General features: G+C 51.4%; 1 pseudogene; it reads right to left on the bottom strand.

The window, feature by feature from the left end:
* Nucleotides 1-22,548, bottom strand: part of LOC138498090 (zinc finger protein 850-like) — a 376,054-nt pseudogene that overhangs the window by 213,430 nt on the left and 140,076 nt on the right.

Raw genomic sequence — 22,548 nt, forward strand, 5'->3', positions numbered from 1 at the left:
TCTAGGCTGCGTGTGACACGCATACGTTCATTCTTGTGTTACTGGGTGCCACAGCGTAGTGCAGGTTTATTTTTCCGCACACGTGGTCTAGGAGGGGTTGCATGCACGTTATCTCCCTTTTTTGGGCTTCCTGTGTGTTGTGTGACCCGTCATCTTTCCCCAGGGGTCACATTCAGCCTTGCTAGAGCACTAGGGTACGATTACCATCTGGTACCCAACCCCTTTGACCCCCAATTGCCCAGGACAATAGTTTACAGCCACTCCCATATGCACATTAACATTAGTGCCATGGTTGGGAGGCAAAGGTGGACGAGCCACAAGTGGTGGCTGTGGTGGATCCGGTAGGGGACGTGGTCGTTACTTGCAGGGTGACCCTGCCCCCCTTGTGTGGAGGACCAGTCAAGGGCACCCATAACCCCCCCCCCCACCCCACCTGGTTGGGGGTGATGTGGCTGTCACCATCCATGCTCAACCCTTGTTGGACCAGCCCATTGTGGCACCAGACCTGGCTGACTCCATGGCTGACTTCCAGGTCAGCAGGCCTATGACACGTGCGCTGGTGCATGTTGATGTCATCAGGCCACGTGGAACAGGGGCAGCTCGGTCATCTGCTGCCCCAAGTAGGCAGGGTGGAGAGGCTGCAGGGGCAGCTGCGGCTCCATCCACCCCAGCTCTCACACACCCAGCCAGGACAGTGTCGGTCCTAGTCCATCCTGCTGACATTCCCCCTGACACCATTACACTTGAGCCAATGCCTGCACCAACTCCCATGCTGAGTGTGCAATCCCACACTCCTGATACAGAGTCCACCAGGGCTCCTGCCCCTAGTGTCCAGAGCGGCATAGGACACTCAGGATCCCCACCACCTTCCAAGCGGAAGAGGAAGAGTGCTCGTCCGGCACAGGCTGATGCCTCAGACACGGCTACACAGTCCGGCCCATCGAGGAAGCCCAGCTTCACGGATGCCGAACTGAATGCACTTGTCGAGTATGTGTCCGCACATGATAACGAAATGGTTATTGTTGCAGGATCCAAGACCACACTTGCACAACGCCAGGCACACTGGCAGACCATTGCGGACATCGTAAGTGCCCTTGGAATCGTGAGGCGCACAGCCAATGATTGCTATAAGCGCTGGAATGACCGAAAGCGCAGGGCAAAGAATAAGCTGGCCTCAAGTCATGCCGCAACTCTAGTGACTGGAGGTGGGTGTCCAGTAGAAGACATGGAACTCACTCCACATGAGTCAGTCGCTGGGACCTACGTCACGGAGGAACATATCCAAGGCGTGGGAGATCTGCCAGTGGCATTGTGAGGCATTGTCCGGTGAGTGCACATGCATGTGTGTGTCATCCATGTGCATGGTGTGTGTGTGAGGGCTTCTGTTTGTGTGCCAGGTGAGGGTGTGTGTGCCTGAGTTGTTTGGGTCACCCATGTGCTTCATCCAATACATTTGGCGCAGCAGCATTTGGCCATAGCAGTATCCCTTCTGCCAACAGTAGACATCTAGCCCAACACCATGCCAGTTGCCCTTGAAGTGTCACCTTGCCACAACATTGTTGCTTATTTTTCTCTGTTCATTCAGGCAGATTGTTTGCATTCCACCACTTTTACTAGGCATTTCTCAGTCCTCTAGTCACATGTCTGACGTGGCTATGGTAAAGTGGAGTGACTTTGTTACCTGGATATCATTTGTTTAGACATGTCCCTGTGCAATAGGACCATTTTGGACTGGCAGCTCCAGGTGAAAAAACAGACCTGTTTGAATTAGAAAAGCTATTACATGAGGGAACTGGACTGAATGAATAAATGCTGCCCTCCTCTCCATCTTCACTCAATAGCAATGGTACATGCCATCTGTGTGATGGCATGTGTATTTCACCTGGCAATCACAGGCCAATGTGTGATGCCACTGCTAGGCAGCATGCAGCTAATGTGTTGATCTTCCATCTTGGTGTCATCAATGTGTGCCATTTGCCTCCCCTTCATACGCAGTGAGGGTGCATGCATGGGGAGGTTTTAGTCATGTGGGACATGTGTCAATCAAGTACTGGTTCTGTTGCTTCTCGGCCCTAATTGTGTGCCATAGTGTAATGCCTGTTTCCATTTCTTTTCTTTCATGTCTTTGCAGGGGATGACACACTTGATACAGCTGGGGTTGTGGAGATGGTGGAGACCCAGGAGGGGTCTCAGGCCCGACCGACCACCAGTGAGGGACGTGGTGTGGTGGTGGGTGAAAACCCACAACTGCTGCAGGTCGTGCTCTCAAGGGGTGTCTCTGGGTGCACCTCCCCCGAGCTGTATTCAGGTGTCGATTCGGATGATGAGACCTATGTGGCATCGCAGGTGAGTGTTCCTGGGAGGGATTCTCTCCTCTCTCCGTCCCACCTGCACCAGGGGTAGTACCCTCAATGGGGATGTCAGTGTTGGCAGGTCCGCCTTTGGTGGTTACGGATGCAGGGTCACACTCCGCAACATCTGATCCTGTTCCTGGGCCAGCAGATCAGAGGGGGAATTCAGTCCTGCAGCCTCAGGCAGTGCCGGCACAGCAAGGCGCAGTTCGCCTTGCCCCAGACAGGTGTGGTGCCCGCCGACGTCGTGGCCGTACGCCACCTGGCAATACCGCATGGGAGCAATCCATATACGGTATGGCTACCCAACAGGCAGCATCATCAGAGATGATGGCTCAGGCCATGGATAGGGTGGCCACTTCCATTGTCCCCCCAGAAAGGCTGATGGAGCGACTGCAGCAGGCAACAGACTCCATCTGCCAGTCACACAGGGAGGACATGTTGGCGTCCAACAGGGACAGGCGGGCGGCACTGGCGACTCTGCAGGATGCCCTTTCCATAGAGTCCCAGGGCCACAGGGAAGCCCTGAGGGTGGAACTCAGTCAGATCAGGGCGACCCTTGTTGAGCTTGAGGCTTCAACACAGAAGGACAGAAGAGCAGCTGGAGCGTCTCACACGTACGCTCTCAGCTGAGATGCAGGCAACTCGGGCGGAGGTCCGGTCATCCTGTGAGTTGTTGCATGGGGACCTCCGCACGATTATCCTCCAGAACCAGACCTTCCACACTCGCATGCTTGCTGCCATGGAGGAGCAGACTAGGGCTTTGCGTGGGCTGCCTCCCATAGTGCCACCACCTCCTGATGCAGCTGCAGAGTCTGAGGAGAGCGACCACAGTGATTCTCTCACAATAGGGTAGCCGTGTCGGCCACGAGCCCATGGAGGTGTTTTGTTTTCCCCAGAATCCACACAGGTGGGTTCTGGTGTGCATCCTGACCTCGGACCTCCTGGGTGGCCTCCCCCAACCCCTCTAGCCCATTCATGGCCATTTTTGATTTTTTGTTATTTTTATTTTTTTTTCATATTTTTTTTACAGTGTGTTGCCTTGTGTGGCTCCCGTGGCATCCGCTGTATTGTGGCTTGGCACGTGCAGGCTTGTCCTGATTTTGGGTTAGATGCTTGGGTTTGTGACACACACACCCCTCCTGCTTCCCGTTTCCATGGGCTTGCAAAGGGTGTCCCCAAGTGACATTGACTTACACAGTGACATTGGACTCCCACTACATGTGTGGGTAGTCTAGTCAATACTGTGTATACATTCCTAGTGCATATTGCTGTTGTGTTGTACACTGCATGTTGCATAGATGTGTAACTCAGCATCCATGTCTACCTCCTAATTTGCAGGTCCTTTCCTCATGTTTACACAAGGCCCTCTACTTTGGAGATGGAGTCCATGTTGGCAGCAGTGCACCTACAACTCTACATGGCGGCAACACTGTACAGTTGGAAGTGGTGGGAGTGCAGGCATTTCCAGGTGGTGAGACTACTAATTTCTTACATTCGTAATGTCATGTTAATGGTAGTCTTGAGGGTCAGTAGTTGATAAGTGTTATTGCTAAATACCTGCTCAAGTGTGTTGTTGGTCCTGCATTACTGTGAGCATTTCAGGTGTCGCAAGTTTCAATTAGGGACACTGTACTTTGTGACGCTTGTGTCATGTTGTGGGGATTACTTTGTTTGCCCTCACATAGCATGACATGGCATGGTGTGTCATGTGGCGGTGCTGGGGATGGGTTGGGTGACATGGCACTGTCCTCATGTTGCATTTTGCAAGTGGGTATTCATTTTAGCTGCATGAATGTGTCTTTTCACGAAACTGCATTGGTGGTGTCTGTGTAGGTAGGGATGCACACATTGTAACACTTCCAGGTGAACAATCTCAGGCTGATATGGTTTTGACGGTTGATTCTCCAGACATTCAGGATCATTGTCAGGTTGAGTCATCATTTATTGTCAGATGGTATTTGCCAGGGTAGTGTGCACTCCACAGGGGTGTGATTTCTATGTGAAGTAATTAGCCAATAGCTGTGTACGGGCTGCCTCCCCCCGTGCCCTTTCCCCTCCCATGCGCAGTGGGCGTGCATGTGGTTGGGATGTGGGGGCACCACCATGTCCACGGCTAGACCCCAGCGTGTTGCAACGCTGTGCAGGACCCATGCTGCCACTATGATCCTGCACACTACTGGGGGAGCGTATAACAGCTGCCCGCCAGAACAGTCAAGGGAGCGAAAGCGTGACTTAAGCACTCCGAATGTGCGCTCCACTATGCCCCGGGTTGCAATGTGGGCTGTGTTATATCTTACCTCGGGTGGCGTGGTGGGGTTCCGAATTGGCGTCATCATGTGGGGGCTGAGAGGGTAGGCACTGTCCCCTGTGGAGGTGGTGATCGGTATCATTAGTGGGGTTGTGACCTTGCTCAGTATCTGACATGCATGCATGTGCAGTGGCATTTATACTCACCAAGCAGCCATGTATCGCCATGCCGCCCAGCTTCTAGGTCCCGGCTTAGGGTGGACATTCGGTAAATGAAGCTGTCGTGGGTGGACCCTGGATAGTTGGCATATACTGAGGTGATGATTCCCTTGGCATTACATACTACCTGCACGTTGATGGAATGCCAGTGCTTGCGGTTCCTATAGATGTGCTCAGATGCCCTGGGGGGATGTAGAGCCACATGGGTGCAGTCGATGGCACCTAGCACTTTGGGGAATCGTGCCACACCGTAAAAAACCAGGGCGGCAGCCTGCCTTTCTGCAGGGTTCTGGGCAGGTATATGTGCCTGCGGACTGATGGGCGTGCAGTGATGATGTTCAAGACCTGGTGTAGGCAGCGTGACTGCGTGGCCTGCGACACCCCACCCACTATGGCACTTGTCCGCTGAAATGATCCAGTGGCTAAGAAGTGCAGTACATTGAGGACCTTCTCCAGGGGGCTGAGTGCTTGGGAGCACAGGGAGGGTGATGTGAGGTCATCCTCCCACTCACTCACCAGGTCTAGTATTATGTGTGGTGGAAACCTGTACCTCCCATACACCTGGTCATCAGGCATCCCAAAAAGGCTGGTTCTGGGTGTGAAAATTCTGGCCCTGACTATCCTCCTACTCCTCCTTTGGTAGCCCACGGCCATTGCTGCTAGGAACAGTATATTCATCCTGGCGTCTGAGCATGTTAGTTTTTTTGCGCGCAATTTTATGCGTCGCGGGTCGACGTATGCCTGCTTCCTGCTGGCGTACGTGTTTCCGGATTAGGACGTCATTTTTTGCGCGTGTTGTAGGCGAGCGTGTGAAACTTCCCGCGCACCCCTGAAATCCACGTACCCAGGCCAATAGCGTGTGGAAATTCCCGCGCACCCCGGAATACACGTGCGCTGATGTACTCGCGTGTGTAAGTGCCTGCGCACCCCTGAAATACACGTACATAGGCCAATCGCGTGTACACGCACTTTTGTCCAATTACACGCGATGACACTCTGACGTGCAGTCTTTCCACGTGTGCTCCGTCATCACGTGCTATGAGGGAAACACCCGTGCGGGTCACGTCACAGACGCGCTTACGCGCTGAGGGCCTTTGGTCCAATGGAATCACGTATGCGTGCTGACGCGCTTACGCGCTAAGGGCCTTTCCTCGAATTTCACGCTGACGTGCAGGATTTTCACGTGCCAAATCACTCCGTATCAAGCTGGCCACGTGAAAACACACGGAAGACCACGCTCCTGCCCAGAAGGCCGAATTACTGCCCCCCAGTGCCCCGAGCAGCCTCCCACGTGCCATCTGCTGCTGCTGCCTGCCTGCCTGCTGCCACCGTGCCCTGCCATTTGGTGCCTGCACATCAGCCATCTGCAGGGGTCCAGTTGCTGTGTCCACCCCTGCTGGAACAGTAGACTCCCGACTGGGATAACATCGCTCCACAGCCCAGCCGCAGGACCCAGTTGCCCACCCACTCCTGCCTCTGGGGTTGCCATGTCGGGCACTTCGACATCTGACACCAGTGGAAACCCCAGGCCAGAGGGGCAGAGGGGCACCAGCTTCACTGCCACTGAAGTTAGTGTCCTGGTGGAGCATGTCCTGGGGCAGTATGATGCCCTCTTCGGATCGTCCCGCGCCAGCAAGGAAGGACGGGAGAGGATCTGGGCCGACTGTGTGGTTGCCATCAACATGGAGGGGGTGACAACCCGCAACGTCCAGAAGATCAAGAAGCGCTGGGAGGACTTGAGGTCCAGGACCCTCGTGAAGGCCCGGCGCCTCGTGGAGGGGGGCCGGGGCCGCATGAGTTCCATCCAGATGAGGGTCGTGGAACGCGTATGCCCAGCGCTCCACGCCCAGATCCTTGAGAGGGAGACCCGTCTGGAGTTGAGCGGTAAGTGGCCAAGGATTGCTGTGTGAGACAGGGCATGTTGCGGTGTGCTGGTTGTTGGATACTTGCCTGTATGTGTGACATAGGCCATGTACACATGTATGTGTGCAGGGACATCATGGTAATGCATGTGCGACCAGTGATGTGTGAACCACATGGTTGTTGCATGTGTTTAAATGCGACATGGGGAGCCCTATGCAGATTGTACACATGAGAGCATGCCAGTGTCTGTTCCTGGACATGGGTGGGGGTGAGGGATGGGTGCTGATGCCAGGTACATATATGGTAGCCATGTCTGTGTGCCTGACCTGCGTGTCTGTGACTTGTGAATACCATGGATGCATGACACATGTCTGTGACAATGTACAGATTCACTGATGCAGCCTGGTTATCCTTGTATCCGCTGTGTTTGGGGTGTATGAGGCCATATGGATGTGACTGAGGTGAAGTGTGTGCATGTGATAGGCATGACCCATGATGCATGTGAGTTCCATATCATTATATTGGACATGTATGGAAATGTCCATGGCATGCACCATGCCTGTTACTGTGTGTGTTTTGCCTGGACTGACCCATGTGTTGTGGAGGGACATGATGGAAGAGTACCCATACAGTGGTACTCATCTGCTATTGCTTCCTGTCTAGGGGACCATTGTACAGTACCCTGATGCTTGTGTTCTATGTCTCCCTCTACGCAGCGGCTAGTGAAGAAGAGGGCGGAGACGGCGCTGTGGAGCAAGGCAGCGGGGATGTCCCCACGGCTGCAGCGGAAGGGGTGGGTGAGCCCCCACAGGGGCCTGCTACGGCGGAAAACGGTGAGAAGCCATCCAGGTTGGTGGTTTCCACAGAGGAGGAGGAGGCCGCCACTGAGGCGCACATGGGGCCTGGTGGGGGCATCCCTGCTGGTGCAAGTGGTGCAGTCCAGGGGCAGGGGCAGGAGGCAGCACAGGTCACCGTGGAGGGGCCTGTGCATGTCGCTGTCCCTGACCCTGTGAGTGCACCACCATGCACCAGCAGGGATGCCCCGTCCCAGGCCCGTCCGCAGGTAGAGGGGATGTCCATGTCACCTGACTCTCCTCCACCTGTGGACGAGGGGACCCGTGGCCGTATGGAGAAGGTCCTGATTGGGGTCGCGATGCGCGCGGGTGCAATTTGTGATGACGTGCGTGCTTCCCGGGAGGAGCACGCACGTTATCACGAAGAGCACCGTGCCGACGTGGCCCAATTGGGATCTTCCATGTTCGGGGGTTTCCTGCATGTGTCGGCCAATCTGGCGGCCCTCTCCTCCTCTGTGGAGGCTATACGCCGGTCGTTCTCCTTGCTGTCTTCCGGCCCAGATGCCACCAGGGCCCCCTGTGGACCTGCCCTGACCAATGCAGCCAGCTCGGTGGGGATCCCATCCCTGCCACAGTCGGGAGTCGGAGGTCCAGCAGGGGTGGACACCACAGCAACTGTACCCCAGCAGATGGAGGATGTGCCGGCATCATCAGGCAGGGCACGTGCACGACGGCGTCGGTGGATTCCATCAGCCTGGATGCCGTCGTGCTGGTAGAGGCGGTTGCGTCGGAGGCAGCAGCAGAGTCAACGTGGGAGGCATCATAGCTCGGGGCCATCAACATCAGAGGGGCAGGCATCGGCCGGAGGGCAGGAGGACCCAGGACGGGAAGTGTCTTCTGTGTGGCTGCTGTTGGGCCAGCAGATAGGTGCAGAGCGGCTCACGATGGTCAGGGTGGAGAACTCCATGCGGAGGGCCCTGAGGCGGGCCGAGTGCCTCGAGGCAATCCGCAGGGGGTTGGAGGAGGACATGGCGTCGTCCCTGCGGACCCTCGGGGCCATGGAACAGGACCGCCTCCGGGACATCGAAGAGGAGTTTGATGATGCCCTGGCCCGGAACACCACGGAGTGAGCCGCTGGACTTGCCCGCCGCCTTTGTGTATAGTTCTTTAGTTTTAGGTTTCCTTGGTTTCTTCTTATGATTTGGAGTCGACGGACACTGCTCCACTTTTTGTATATAGTTGCATTTTAGTTAGGGTTTTTTGTAGGTTTCCTTTGTTCAGTTGGGCTCATGGACCCATGGATGTTTTGTATATAGTTCTTCATTGGATTGTTTTATTTTTTTAGTTTTTATTTATCCACCATGGAGCAATGGTTTTTGCATTTATTTTTCTCTCTTGGATTGATTTTATTTTTAATGTGACTTTGGACAACATTTTTTTGAATTGTGATTTGTAGTTTTCATTTTTTTTTAACGGACATGCAGCTTATCTTTTTTTTATTGCCATTGTAGTTTCTTTCATTTCATTTGCATTCAATTTTTTTTAAAACAATTTTGTTTTCATACTTCACTGTGTGGTATCATCTCATTTGTTTCATGCATGTCATGTTAGGTGTTTTCCCATTCAATTGCAACCATTGTGTGTGACGGACATGGGTTCATTTGCTTTATGAACATTGAGGGTGTAACATGTAATTTCCTTTTCCATGTGGGTGAATGGGTTACTTGGTAGGGCCTTTTGGCTGTGGAGGCTGACCATAACGCACATGATTGGGGATTGTGAGGACCTGGGTGCAGGGGGACATGAGTGGGGGCCTGGTGGCAGGTGCCCCTCAGTGCTGGGGGGTGGGGGTGCTGGGGGACATGAGTGGGGGCCTGGTGGAGGGTGCCCCTCAGTGCTGGGGGGCTGGGGGGTGGGAGACATGAGTGGGGGCCTGCTGGCAGGTGCCCCACAGTGCTGGGGGGTGGGGTAGGTGGGAGACATGAGTGGGGGCCTGGTGGAGGGTGCCCCTCAGTGCTGGAGGGTGGGGGTGCTGGGGGACATGAATGGGGGCCTGGTGGAGGGTGCCCCTCAGTGCTGGGGGGTGGGGGTGCTGGGGGACATGAGTGGGGGCCTGCTGGCAGGTGCCCCACAGTGCTGGGGGGTGGGGGTGCTGGGGGACATGAGTGGGGGCCTGGTGGAGGGTGCCCCTCAGTGCTGGGGGGTGGGGGTGCAGGGGGACATGAGTGGGGGCCTGCTGGCAAGTGCCCCACAGTGCTGGGGGGTGGGGGTGCAGGGAGACATGAGTGGGGGCCTGGTGGAGGTTGCCCCTCAGTGCTGGGGTGGTTGGGGGGTGGGAGACATGAGTGGGGGCCTGGTGGAGGGTGCCCCTCAGTGCTGGGGAGGGGGTGGGGGTGGGAGACATGAGTGGGGGCCTGGTGGTGGGTGCCCCTCAGTGCTGGGGGGTGGGGGTGCAGGGAGACATGAGTGGGGACCTGCTGGCAGGTGCCCCACAGTGCTGGGGGTGGGGTGGGTGGGAGACATGAATGGGGGCCTGGTGGAGGGTACCCCTCAGTGCTGGGGGGTGGGGGTGCTGGGGGACATGAGTGGGGGCCTGGTGGAGGGTGCCCCTCAGTGCTGGGGGGTGGGGGTCCAGGGGGACATGAGTGGGGGCCTGCTGGCAGGTGCCCCACAGTGCTGTGGGTGGGGTGGGTGGGAGACATGAGTGGGGGCCTGGTGGAGGGTGCCCCTCAATGCGGGGGTGGGGGGTGGGAGACATGAGTGGGGACCTGCTGGCAGGTGCCCCACAGTGCTGGGGGGTGGGGGTGCAGGGAGGCATGAGTGGGGGCCTGCTGGCAGGTTCCCCACAGTGCTGGGGGTGGGAGTGCTGGGGGACATGAGTGGGGGCCTGCTGGCAGGTGCCCCACAGTGCTGGGGGGTGGGGGTGCAGGGAGACATGAGTGGGGGCCCTTTGGCAGGTGCCCCACAGTGCTGGAGGGTGGGGGTGCTGGGGGACATGAGTGGGGGCCTGGTGGAGGGTGCCCCTCAGGCTGGCGGGTGGGGGTGCAGGGGGACATGAGTGGGGGCCTGGTGGAGGGTGCCCCTCAGTGCTGGAGGGGGTGGGGGGTGGGAGACATGAGTGGGGGCCTGGTGGAGGGTGCCCCTCAGTGCTGGGGGGTGGGGGTGCAGGGAGACATGAGTGGGGGCCTGCTGGCAGGTGCCCCACAGTGCTGGGGAGTAGGTGGGTGGGAGACATGAGTGGGGGCCTGGTGGAGGGTGCCCTTCAGTGGCGGGGGTGGGGGTGCTGGGGGACATGAGTGGGGGCCTGGTGGAGGGTGCCCCTCAGTGCTGGTGGGTGGGGGTGCAGGGGCACATGAGTGGGGGCCTGCTGGCAGGTGCCCCACAGTGCTGGGGGGTGGGGGTGCAGGGAGACATGAGTGGGGGCCTGGTGGATGGTGCCCCACAGTGCTGGGGGGTGGGGGTGCAGGGAGACATGAGTGGGGGCCTGGTGGAGGGTGCCCCTCAGTGCTGGGGGGGTGGGGGGTGGGAGACATGAATGGGGGCCTGGTGGAGGGTGCCGCTCAGTGCTGGGGGGTGGGGGTGCTGGGGGACATGAGTGGGGGCCTGGTGGAGGGTGCCCCACAGTGCTGGGTGACATGAGCAGGTGTGCAGGGTAGTCCCCTGTGGTGTCGGCTGCCTGCAGGGGCCGTGGAGGGTGTACAGGGAATACCTGGGAGCACCCAGCCAAATCACGCGTAGAATTTCCCGCATACCCCTGAAATACACGTACCCAGTCAAATCGCGTGTGGAAATTCCCGCGCACGTACCCGGCCAAATCGCGTGTGGAACTTCCCGCGCACCCGTGAAATCCATGTACCCAGCCAAATCGCGTGTGGAACTTCCCGCGCACCCCTGAAATCCACGTACCCAGCCAAATCGCGTGTGGTGATTCCCGCGCACGTACCCGGCCAAATCGCGTGTGGAACTTCCCGCACACCCTGGAATCCACGTACCCAGCCAAATTGCGTGTGAAACTTCCCGCGCACCCCGAAATACACGCACACGTTATTTTTCAGTCAGCGGGTGTCCGTGTTTGTGGGTACCCCTTTGCACGTCATTTGTCCTGGAGGGCTACAGTATAGGACATTCATCATAGCTGTATATAGGTGCTATTTTTTGGCGCACCTTTTGGCGCACATTTATTACAGGCGCAGGGACGCTACCGCCTGCTTTCTTGTGGCGGTCGTGTTAGTGCCTGTGCGCTGGTTTGACCGTGCACTGTTTTGCCCTATTCGATTCCATGAATACGTGTTGTAGGCGAGCGTGTGGGCGTTCCGCGCACTTGCACCCTATACTTCCCCCGTGACGCCCACATTTTGGCAAGTTGTTCCCCATTCCGAGTGTTACGCCCCGTGTTCCGCCTACTTTTGTTGTGTGCGCCGCGCTATGTGCGATTTTCGCTGTGGCCTGTGCGATTTTCTTTTCTCGCGCACGGCCTTCCATGAATCGAGGTGCGCTGCTTTTCGTGCGAATTTCGCACTTGCACTGCAATTTTCGCTATTCCACTGCAAATCGCACGTTTTTGGCCACTTGCGCCGCGCTAATTATTCCATGAATTGGCCTGTGAGTGTTTACTTAGATGATAACGAGTTAGTCATCAACCTCAAAAAAACACAAATAGTCATTTATGCTCCCAGACTCACCAAAAGAGCATTAATTGATTGGAGAATCAAGGATGAGAGTGTGGAAGTGGTGCCAACCTACCTTTACTTAGGCATTTTAATTGATGGCATGCCACAAATAGACTCACACCTAAAGACGTTAGATCATGAGATAATGTCAGCTATCTCGCAGACAAGGATAATATTACACAAATTTGGTAAATTTAAGATCAGGCCTGCTATTATGTATTGGCGCCAAAATGTTTACTAACAATTTTGTATGGTCTAGAAACTAAAGGCATAGTTCAATCTACATTTCTGAATAAACTAGAAGCAGAATGCTCGAGGGGAGTTCTCCATCTTCCACAATGTGTACCTGGTGCTTGGCTGAGTCACGAGCTAGGTCTAACGTCTTTGACTGCTGAATATCATTGGAGGCTGTGTGCTTTGTTTCTTAAATGTTTGACCTATACAAGAACTGACAACATACTAGCAACGCTATCAATTTATATGCTGTCTTCCTGTCATGTATTAGTTAAATCATGGACTTCTTACATTTTCAAGATTTTGGCAAGGGCGGATATAAGTTTGGATATTCTTATCTTGAACCTGAACAGAGCAAAAGTTAAAATATTCAGCCTGGACTGTATTGACACTCAAATTGGTTGCCTCTTGTACAAAGACTTTCAAGTTATAGCATATAAGCATAAAAAGCTTAAAGAACTAACTCCTTATTTAAATCAAGCCCAGTCGCCAGAATTGAGAACGTCAATACTACGCCTGCGATTCAACCTAATTCCAACACGAGATATATTGGCAAGAAGAAGGTTGATTGACGCAAAATAGAATTACTGCAGATTTTGTGAGACCACTTCTATCAGAGAGACTCTTAAACACATTATAGTTGAATGTCCAGCGCTAATTGATCTAAGAATCAAATATTTTTGGAAACATATACCATACTTTAGTGCAATGCTCCCAGAAAATCGATGGTCGGTTATTTTGTCTACTAAAGCCATAGGTATTCACATTGCCACTCATAACCTGTTAACTGCTTTGAACCTAGGTGTTGTTCCTGTTCCATCTATTGTATAGGACACTATTGACACTAACCATGCACAGAATCATTATTTGGCCAATGGTATTAATATTGTATCAGGATGTTCTGTTTGTTCGAACCATGTAAAATCCTGTGGCGTGACAGTTAGAGATGATGCACCGTGCACTGTGAATATTTAGATACTTACATTTATTAATTTTATTGAGTAGGAAATGATTGTCGATTATAATTTACAGTCTCAGTTGATAATCATAATATGTATGCAAAACTTTTAAGCTAAATGTAAGGCTAAACCATTTAATTTTGTTTTTACTTTTTTATAAGGGTGCTCTGAAATTATTGTGTTATTATTATTGATTTACAGTATTTTAGCAATGTATAATTGAAATTGTTCACTTTTGAAAAAGTTGAGTTTTCACAGCTATATTCAATAAAAAATGTGTTTTTAAATTACTCTCATTTATCATGACATGTGTCTATATAAAGAAATTATGGAAATGTTTTAATTAGTAGAAATATGAACTACTCTGAATTTTGATACTGTTTGACTACTCTTGTTAGATGAATTTTGTGATGCATGTTTTTATATGTATGCATTATGTATTTGTATGTCATGTACAAAGCCCAAAGAGGTTATATGTACCAATAAATAAATAAAAAAGAAGGTGAGTTAGAGTCAAGGTTTGAGAGCAAGTGATCACGGTGTTCAGGAGAGCAGTTTCCGTGCCTCAGACTGCTCTGAAGCCAGACTGGTGATTGTGGAGATAACCAACAGATTCCGTGTGATGGATCAGTTGGGATCAGTCTGGGCCAGAGAAGTAAGGCAGAGAAAGAAGGCTCCCCTGCTGACGGAGCTGGATCCTTGGAGCCTTTCCCAAGGAGCAGGAGCTCCACAGTGACATCGCGCCCTTCAAGACACCTTCCATCTTGATGTATTTTCTGCCAAGACGAGGAGGTAAGTTGCAGGCACATGACCAGCTGCCTCAACTCCCTCTATACTCCGACGCTACGAGTGCTAAATTTTGATCCACTGCAATCTAATTTCGAAATAGCCCCGAGCTGCAATCTAAGCTCGAATTTGCTGTGAGCCACTATTCCAGCCCATATACATTTTTAGTTTCATTGTTGTTTACGGTGCCCACGGCCGTTTTCACGTTTGTTTGGGCCGAGTTGCACTATCCTAAGATGGCCGCCGCCAGAAGTGCACACAGCGCCTGATCCTGTCCCCCCTTGCTGCCTGACTTCCTCGCCCTCAACGCTGTGATTGGCTGCCTTTTTGACCAATCACAAGCAACCGGCAGGCGAGAGCCGGCCAGAGAAGTAAGGCAGAGAAAGAAGGCTCCCCTGCTGACGGAGCTGACAGAGCGCAACAGGCGTTAGGCGCCTGCATGCTGTCCATAATCCTTCTGCTCCCAGAACATACCAGGCGAGTCCTCCATACCAGACGGCCAACCCCTCCAGAAAGCTCCCTCGAAACATTGTCACGACCTGCTACTTCCCAAATCCTTTGCAGCTTGCTTGTGCCACCACCCTAGACTCATATTCATAGAACGACTCTGAACCTTTTGAACGCTACCCCACCAGATGCTGCTCCACTGCACCCTTGTTTGGTACCTTTGGGTTACGGACTCCATTGATGTGTATCGTGTCATTTGTCAGCAATTAGTACATACCCGATCTGTTCTATGCACCATGGTTGTGCCACACTATCCACATTGCGGCCTTTGGTCGCTATAGACTACTCTGACCATTGTGTTGTGCCTTATGGTCACCCCAGACCACATTGACTACTGTGTTGTGCCTCAGGGTCGCCCTCAGACCACATTGACTATTGTGTTGTGCCTTATGGTCACCCCCAGACCACATTGACTATTGTGTTGTGCCTCAGGGTCGCCTACAGACCACTTTGACTATTGTGTTGTGCCTTATGGTCGCCCTCAGACCACATAGACTATTGTGTTGTGTTGTGCCTCATGGTCGCCTACAGACCACATTGACTATTGTGTTGTGCCTTATGGTCGCCCTCAGACCACATTGACTATTGTGTTGTGCCTTATGGTCGCCCACAGACCACATTGACTACTGTGCTTCACATAATGGTCGCACACAGACCACTTTGACTGCTGTGTTGATCCTTATGGTTACACGCTGACCACATTGAACCGACCTGTGTTGTGCCTCAGGTCACTAACAGACCACACCAGTTACCCTGAGTACAAGCGACGCCACCCATCATGTATTGGTGCCTATCGACTCTCATCCACCTATTGTATACATATAGTAGACACTGGAGTAGCCAACCCAACCCTCACTCTAATCAAGACACATTCTCTAGCTCCTATATGGTAACCACTACCCCTTCCTCGTGGCCCAGCACCATGACACCTGCAAATCCGTACTTGGACGATCCAGCACTCTGGATACGCCACTTTGCCACAAGACCAATACCTAACCAACCTTGTACTACCGCTAAGAGAAACACTAGACTGAATACCAGAACCAGCCCACCTACCTCTCATGTCTCTCACCAGCCCCTCAGTCATACCTGCCATGATACTATCAATACCTACCCTTGCACGACTCTCAACAGAAACTCGAGGCTTGGTTCGCGGTTGCGCCTCGCACCCCAGCACTCACACGTTGGAACCATTAACACAGACACACACTCTAGCCACCTCACTATACACTCAACCTTATCTCTGGCCTACAACTCTGCCTACGACAGCACACAGTCTCACTACGCTACGTCATCTGCTGCCACCCAACCTAGTCTACCGTGTGCCTTATCAACTAGGAACCAAAAACTAGCATCTAGATGCACACACTGGTCATACCACACTAACAGCCCTGTACCGGACAACATCTGCAACACCAGCTCTCACAAACCACATCTTCCTTCGACACCCACCCCCGACACACAACAAGACAACGCCACTACGGCCCCTAAACAACAAGACAACGTTACACTCAAAGGTGCTCTGATCAACGCACGATCTATCCAAGCTCATGCCCTTGATATTGCTGATCTCATTGTCTCAGAAAACTTGGACTTACTTGCAGTCACGGAAACTTGGCTGCACGCGGCCTCTGGTCCCTCTCTGACACTAGCCATCCCGGACAACTACTCCATAATCAGATGTGACAGGGATACTAATCAAACTAAGGGCGGCGGCCTAGCCGTCATATTTAAGAGCGCGCTCAACATCAGAACCGCAAATAGCCTTCAGTTACTCTCAGCTGAATCTCTTTCTCTTAAACTGCCTTTCTCCCCCAATCATACAGCCACAGTCCACCTCATTTATAGGCCCCCTGGCCCCACATCTTCATTTGTTGAAGACATTTCCTCTCTCCTAGCATCTAGTGCGAAGCCTAGCTCCCAAATTATGATCATGGGTGACTTCAACCTGGGTTACCTGGACAAGAATGACACCAAAGCCACCGATTTAGCAAATGGCCTGTCTGATTTCGGCTTCACACAACATATCATGGAGCCCAGCCACATTAAGGGCCGTACTCTTGACTGGGTTGCTGACTTGAACTGCGCCCTCAATGATATCTCTGTATCCTCCTGCGCTTGGTCCGACCACCATTTAATTTCTTTCTCCATTAACACTAGCCCTCTTGAGGACTCTCAAAACCTCGCCCCACCCACGCTCACACGGAATAAAAAAGACATCACCGTTGAGAAACTTCTACCACTCATCCTCCCTTTGTTGAACGCGGCTTCTGAGTCGTGCTCTGACCCCACAGTCTTAGTAGACACTTATAATCGTGTTATGATAAAAGCCCTCAACACTATCGCCCCCATCAAATTGCGTAAACAAAAACCGCGGTCCCATTTGAACTCCTGGTTCACACCGCAGCTACGTGACCTACGCAAAGAAAAAAGAAAAGCCGATGTCTTATGGAAAAGTGTCCCGTCCCTAGTCAACAAAAACAACCTTACGTCTGCCACCCTTGCCTATAAAGAAGCTATCCTCTTGGCTAAAAAGGAAGCATACAATAAAAGAATCACTCAAGCCCGCTCTAACACCAAGGAACTCTTTAAGATACTCAAGGAACTTGAGTCCCCTATTGCTCCGCTCGATAAGTGTATCCCGGACACTGAATGGTGCACAAATATCCAAAAAGCTCTACTAGACAAAATTACCACTCTCCAAACTAAAATCAATGCAAAAAAACCCACCTCTCGGGCTCAACCAGCGCCACCTTGAATTATAAAATCCAGGCGCCTAAACAAGATCTTAAACCATTCAGCTTCTCTCCCCTTTCTATCAAGGAAGTAGAAAACATTATAACTAAGCTAAAACCTTCCAACTGCCAAGGTGATGCTAGCCCCGCCGTCATCATTAAGGAAGCCGCACCTAAGCTCGCCCCATTTATTACCTCCTTCATAAATGCCTCCTTTGAATCATGTACCGTGCCTGACAACCTCAAGGATGCCTGGGTCTTACCTTTAATTAAAAAAGCCAACCTGGACCCTAGCAACACTTCAAACTACAGGCCCATCACCACCGTGCCTTATCTGCTTAAAATCCTCGATCGCGCAGCCTATCGCCAGATCCAGGAGTATCTCGAACGCAACAATCTACTAGCGTTGAGACAATCTGGCTTCCGTCCCAGGCATGGCACTGAGACAGCATTACTAGATCTAAAAACCCAAATCGAGGACTTGAAAGACAAGGGCAAATGGCGCTCCTACTCCTCCTTGACCTCTCAGCAGCCTTTGATTTGGTCGACCATCAAATCCTCTGTCATCATCTCAAAATTGCCGCCCATTTCTCAGACGCAGCTACTTCTTGGATCAGCTCATTCCTTGCTAACAGAACCATGAGGGTTTTCTCTCCACTAGCAGCGGCTGACCCAGCCCACGTCCCTTGTGGAGTCCTTCAAGGATCCTGTGTATCTCCCACACTTTACAATGTGTTTACTAAACCACTCTTTGATATCCTTGACTATCTGGGTGTCTCTTACACTAATTATGCGGATGACACCCAGATACTCATCCCTATCACGGGTGATTTTGTAACCGACTCAAAATCTCTCAATACAGTCTACACCGTCATCCAGGCCTGGATGGCTAATCACGGTCTCTGCCTTAACGACGAAAAAACTGAGTTAATCATCCTGGTCTCCCAAACTAAACTTTCGAAACTCGACACCAACTATAAATCCTTGACTATTGACGGGAATGACATTAAAGTGGCCAATGTCACCAAAACTCTAGGAATTTACCTCGATTCCACACTGTCCCTCATTCGACAAACTAATGCAGTTGTTTCTGCATCCTCTTACACCTGCAAATTGATCACAGCCTGCAGACCATTCCTGACTCCGGACAATTGCCTGACCCTCGCGAGAACTCTCATCCTGTCCAAAATCGACTATTGTAACGCCCTCTACCTTGGAACCAGCCAAAGAAATCTGGACAAACTCCAGGTCACGCAAAACAACGCCATAAGGGCAGCACTCAACATACCTAGACGGAACCACATTTCCAATTTTAGACGCAACATTCAATGGTTACCTATTTCCCACCGCATATCACTCAAATCACTTGTGCTCACACACAAGGCTCAGAACAATGCAGCTCCTGCTTACTTAGTATCACGCTTCTCGCAACACACAGCCATTAGACCCTTGAGATCCGCCCAGATTCACACACTGGACATCCCCAGCTTCAAACTACGCTCGGCGGGAGGGTCCTTGCTGCCAAGCTTTGGAACTCACTTCCTAATGCCCTAAGGAACATTCTGCACTGCCTCGAATTTAAAGCCAAAGCTAAACTTTGGCTAAGAGAACAAGATAACTCACCTTCCACCCCTGCATCCTTCAGCGGCTAGTGTTTGTTTCTGCACGGCTGTCTGCACATTGTCATTCCGGCTCTCACATTTGCCTAACGCGTTTAGGTTCGCCTGCCTGGCGATTCTGCTGTATTTTAAACTGATCTGATGTATACTTATTTTGCTATGTGTAACTGCTCACAGATTGCACCCTTCTCCTGTAACCGGGTGCTGCTACTTTGTTGTTACTATCTATGTTAATATCACCTGTAACGGTTTACTGTATCACCCCTTCTGCAACCTGTAACTTCCTTTCTGTAACTTGTAACTTCCTCCTAAACATGCGCCCGCAAGCCTCCGGGCAAGGTGCGCAATATAAATAAATAAATACCATACCAAATACCATACCTTCTCCAAGAGTTTGCCCAAGAAGCGGGTAGTGGAGATAGGGCAATAGTTAGCCGGACAGGAAGGGTCTGCAAATGGCTTTTCAGGAGGGGGAGCACAAGGGAGTGCTTGAAGGGTAAAGAGAAGGAGCCAGTGGAAAATAATTGGTTACAGAACTCTGGCAAGGAGGAAGCAAGAGAGGCAGTGATGTCTTTGATACTTCTAGAGGAGCACAGAAGCACCTGTTTGGAGGAGACTTTTTATAGAGCAAACTGTTATGGTGACCACATCCAGTACTATGGGTGGGAAGGAGGAGAATAGGGGGAAGGAGAGTGGGGGGGCCAAGGGCAGCCTGTGTGCAGGCAGAGGAGGGAGGGGATTAGAGGAAAAAGACAACATGATGGCCTGAGTTTTGGTTGTGAAGTGGGAGGCCAGAGTCGTGCAGAGGGCCTGGGAAGGAAAAGGAGAGGTGAAGACTGAACTAGGATTTGCAAGTTCCTTACAAATTTTGAAAAGTTCAGCCTTGTTGTTTGTGGGCCCAGAGAGACAGGCTTAGATATGGACCCATTTATTGGAGCGAATGGAGAGTCTGTATTGACTCTGGAGCAGGCTACAGGCCCCTTTGTCATAGGATGTGCAAGAAGCAAACCACTTCTGTTCCGCAACTGTGCACTTGCGTTTGAGCGAGGCTAGGTTGGAATCATACCAACTATTGCACTTGCAAGCAGGCACAGAAGGTGTAACATTTTAGAACAAGAAGTGGGTGAAGGGGCAGGCAGTGTTTAACACAGAGGGACTAATGGGATTTACGGGAGAAGAAAGACTTCAAGGATCTAATTTGATTCGACAGAAATTCAAATGGTATGTGAACAAGGAACCCATTGGGCGAGTGCTTGACACTAGATACCTAGGAATGCAGCTAAGTGCTAGCAGAAACGACGCCCCCTGGGTTGATTCAGCCAAGAAAAAATGCCGCCAATTGGCATGCCAAGCAGTCTTAATTAATAAAAAATTTGGCAAATTTAGTTTAAGACCAACGCTAACTTTTTTCCAGCAGAAGGTGGTACCGTCTCTCATATATGCTGGCGAAAACGCTTTCGGGTGTGGGCCTGAAGTGTGGAATTCCTTAGAAAACATCTTCTGGTCTAGGGTTCTCCATCTTCCCAAAGGCACCGCTACAGTGTGTATCAGATATGAACTTGGATACATATCTATGCAAGCGAGAGTTGCTTGGAATCTTCTAAGCGTCTTCAGAAAATTAAACGCAAATACCACATTGCCCCAGTTGGACATTTTCCACAACCTACAGTCTGCCAAGGCCCCTACAATAGCTTTTCAATGGAACAAGCTATGCCATGATGTGCTTAGCACGTATGATATCACGATGCAACTGCTGCTCGAAAATCCAGATGCCGCGAAACTAAAGATTTGGAGAAATGATTGGATCCAGACCTGCGATAAACGAGCCAACTCTAGGTCCATGCTTGAAGTGCCGGCTGAGGCAAGAGCATATGGATGTGTACCATCATACTTAGCTTGTTTTCCGGACCAGTGGGCTCGGGCCCTTTACCTTCACTTTAGGTTGAATGTTATGACAACTAAAGAACGCCTCTGCTACTGGACACAATCTCCGGACCTGGACCTTACTTGTCGTTTCTGTTCCACCTCGAAGGAAACGCTTAAACATCTAATCCTAATGTGTCCCGAGTTTGAGACCAAAAGAGTCAACATCTTTAGCCCAATAACAATGAATTATCAGTTCCTCACCCGTGACGACTGGTGGAAAGCCCTGTTTGATGGGTCAAACAGAGTGGTGCTATATGCCCTGGTCTCTTTCCTCCGTGTCATAAAAGAGCATTTACACGACGTCACGGTGGATCTGATCGCTGGGACGTCCGGATGTGCGTACCAGAGGCCATGTCATGGGGAATAGATGTTGAGATGAGGGATGCTACTGTTTTGATATGATTGTAGAAACTCTGGCTTGGCTTGCTTTTGTCTCGTCTCTTCTTTTTTTTAAAGGGTTGTAATATAACCCAATAAAAATAAAAAATAAAAAAAAAAAGAAATAATACAAACAGATGAAAGCTGTAGACATGTATGGGCATTGCAGGTGAATAAGTTGATCATTCTGCATCAACATGAACAACCTGTAAAAGTACAGAAACACACTCACTCTTTGTTTTGTTTCAGAGGCAAGTAATTGTGCCTTTTGGCAGAAACAGCAACTGCATCCAGACGTACCTGATGCCAGCATTAAGTGAAGGCACAGCCACAATCATGGACATCCTCTGGCAATGCGGAAGTAAGTTCTATCATTATCTGCTACCCTTGTGGAGCAGCCTCTGCTCACTGGTAACTTTGCATGTCCATGTCATGATGATCCTGGAGAAGCATGTGAAAATGCCCAAAAGACCTTGTACGGCCCCCAATGAAGGTAGGACACATTAATACACCCAGGGTGCAAAGAAAAAAACGCTCTGGATATTTTTCAAAGATAGCTGACAAAGCCTTGGGGAAGGTACCTGCACAGTATCGATTCTTTTTTTAAAAAAGTGAGGTATTCTTTACCCCATTGCTAGCTCCAGGGATACAAACTGCTACCAATTCACAATGGCTCCATATTAGTCACTGTAATTTGATGGAGCTCTCAAATGCGACAGAAACCGTTCTTAATGCAATCTGCAAGGAACTTTTCACCCTCAGGCTCGTGGTGCTTCATAACTGGATGCTGCTCGACCTACTTAAAGCAATAGAGGATGGGGTCTGCAGGAAGACAGGAAGTACCTGCTGTACCTACGTGCCTCCCAATGATGCATACAATGGAACTCTAACTCTCGCTAAGCAAATCGACAGATTTACAACTGACATGGAGATAGCAGGAGGAATCGCTAAGGATGATGACTGGCTAGCAATGCTTACATCATGGATGCCCCAATGGCTCACACATTTTTGTAGATATGTTCTCCCTATCCTCATCTTAATATTACTATGGTGTGTGTATCGAATAATTACTACCTGTTGGGTGTCCCATGGTAATAACGTAACCTCCTTGCAGTTATGATAGGTAGTGCCGCTCCTTGTCGGAAAGATAAAAGCTGTCAAACGGACCCACCACAACCACAGGTAGGAGAGGTAGTAAGGTACCCAACAGATAGACACTGTTGCCCAGAAGATGCTTTTTGGTCACCAGACCCAGAA

The sequence above is a fragment of the Ambystoma mexicanum genome, chromosome 5q (assembly GCF_040938575.1).
Source record: "Ambystoma mexicanum isolate Mex_15411 chromosome 5q, UKY_AmexF1_1, whole genome shotgun sequence".
In the NCBI taxonomy this organism is placed as follows: Eukaryota; Metazoa; Chordata; class Amphibia; order Caudata; family Ambystomatidae; genus Ambystoma; species Ambystoma mexicanum.